Raw genomic sequence first — 2,718 nt, forward strand, 5'->3', positions numbered from 1 at the left:
GAATGTGGTAGAGAACAGTAAGTATGTCACTACCTACAACTCTATGAGTTCAGAAAAGGTTCAAGGCTATGAGTTAATCTTCCAGCTTGGAAGTAAATGAGCAACTAGGCTAGACCAAGGTTGCTCTTGAAATGAACTTTGTGAGCTTTTCAAAATCACTTCCAATTTAAGAGAGTTCATTAAAAAATTAAACTTCAAAATAAAATAGTTGCCTATTTGCTCCCAAGCCATGTATGTTCCCAGTTCATCAAAGATGGTTCAAGAAAGGGAGCGGCTGCTTTCCAGTGGAGAATTATAAAAGCCTGTATGTTGTTAAAGGGAAGGCTTGTTTGGGGAGGTTTACTGAAGGTCAATAATTTAGGGGTAGTTTGTCCAGGTCCTTCCCTCTGTGTCAGTCCCCATCTCTTTGTCACATCTCCTTAGCACTAGAACAACAATTCACATTTATTAAGTGCTTACAATGTGCCTGACATGTTGCCTGCACTACTTCCCTTGAACCTTACCACAGCCATACGGGCAGATGTTATTTTCCCCATTTTTTCGGAAGAGAAAATGAAGTTATTTAACTTTCCCTTTCATCCATAGTGAACAGAGTTGGAATTTGACTCTAGCTGCACCAACTATTCAGTGGGAAATTCTGCAGACCAGGACAGTTGGATTTGTCTGTCTTTTAGGATCTGTAGTTAGAGCAAAAAATAACCTCCCTGCTGATTTGATACACCTGCTCCCCGGGCTCTTCTATACTATACTTTCTCGGAGAGGAACTGCTACCTGTTGTATTACCACTAGATGACAGTGTTACCTCAGAAATGCTTTTCAAAGCACCCATACCCTGGGATCTGGAAATTCCATAGCAATTTTCTCTCCTCTACAGTCAGCCTCGAGGCCATGCCCACAATCAGCTCTCTCAACACCTTGTCTGCTCATTGTCCCCACACTCTCCACTGCCATTTTCCAGTCTTAGATAGCGTCCCTAACTTCCAGGAGATATTAGCGTGGTGATTAGGCACACAGACACTGGGAAATCATACCCGAGCTCAAATCTGTGGCCTCTTCCTTAATTCCTCTGTGTTTGTTTCCTCATAACATCTTCCGCACTTTACTAAGAAGTAAGTGAGTGCATGCTTTTCAGGGTCTGGTAATAGAGGCAACAAAAAGGTCTCATAACTGGATTCAGAGTGTGAGTCTACTTGAAAGTGGATTTTCAAGTTTGAACCTAACACAGCGTCTTGGGGACATTTTGAATTTGATGACTGAGCTAAGGAGCATCCTCTTTTCCAAAGTGACACACTGTCTCATCAGCTTTCACTGCTTTAGCCTCAGGGCATTAATCTCAGTGGAGGCATAGAGGGCCACATGTGAGAAGATACAGGCTTCTACCAGCAGCCCGTGGATGGGAAGTCATTGGCATCTTGAAGAGGGTTTATATCCTTGGGAAGGCTTATGTTGACCAAGGACAAACCATAACTTATATATGAGTTAGGTGCCAGAGGAGGGATGGTTGGAGCAGGGAAGTTTCTTCCATTGAGAAAGAAACAATGTCCTCCCTAAATTCACCTCCTACTGTGACACCTCCTGGCTGAGACCAGCAGGGGGCCTCATAGCTGACCTGTGATAAGGTGTGCAAAGGGTCTGGCACTGTGCTTAGAGTTAGTAAATGCCCAATAATAATAAGCTAGTATTATTGTCAATAACAACAACAACAACAATAATAATAATAGAACATTTACAGAATATTTTCTATGTGCCCATGTTCTAAGGTATTAACTCATGAGGTCAAATTATCCTCATTTGACAGATGAGAACACTGAGGCACACAGAGGTAAAATAAGTTGTCTAAGATCCCATAGCTAACAAGCAGCAGAGGCAGGATCCAAATCTAGGCAATCTGGCCCCAGAGTTCACACTGGTAACTATCATGCTATTAATTTGCTCAAAGACAGTAGCTGAGGAGAGACCAGAGGAGAAAGAGAGAGGTTCTGGCTGGGGTGATCAAGGAAGTGAGTGACCTGAATAAACAGCAGTTTCAGCAGGACCTTTATTTTTTTTTCTTTTCTTTTTTCTTTTTTCTTTATTTTGAAAGAGAGAAAGGGGGGGGGGCAGAGAGAAAGAGAGAGGGACAGAGGAGAGAGAGAGGAAGAGAGAAAGAATCCCAAGCAGGCTTCGTGCTGTCAGCACAGAGCCCCATGTGGAGCTCAATCTCATGACTGTGAGATCATGACCTGAGCTGAAGTCAAGAGCCAGATGGTTAACCCATCTGAGCCACCCAGGTGCCCCTCAGCTGGCCCTTTAACATACATTCAGATCTATTTTCTGCTTCCAACCACAGTCCTTGGGCCTGAAGTTGAGCCCATAGGTCTTGCTCCTACATCATTGGGGGCAGGGGTATTCAGCTGAGGCCTCAGACCTGCTGAACTAGCACCTGATGGGATTGGAGACCAGTGGTCCCAATATTGAGGAACTCTTAGAGACTGCCAGGGTTATCAGGAAAAAGTTCACACCTCACCGGCTAACTTCTGCCTCTTCGTACATGAAAACACATTGTTGTCATGCCTCGGCTATTCCTTCTTCCTGGAGTATTCTCATCACTCCTATTTGTCCTTAAGACTGAATTGGTGGGGGCGCCTGGGTGGCTCAGTTAAGCATCTAACTTTAGCTCAGGTCATGATCTCATGGTTTGTGAGTTCAAGCCCCACATTGGGCTCACTGCTGTCAGTG

Source organism: Suricata suricatta, chromosome 8 (assembly GCF_006229205.1).
Source record: "Suricata suricatta isolate VVHF042 chromosome 8, meerkat_22Aug2017_6uvM2_HiC, whole genome shotgun sequence".
NCBI classification, from domain to species: domain Eukaryota; kingdom Metazoa; phylum Chordata; class Mammalia; order Carnivora; family Herpestidae; genus Suricata; species Suricata suricatta.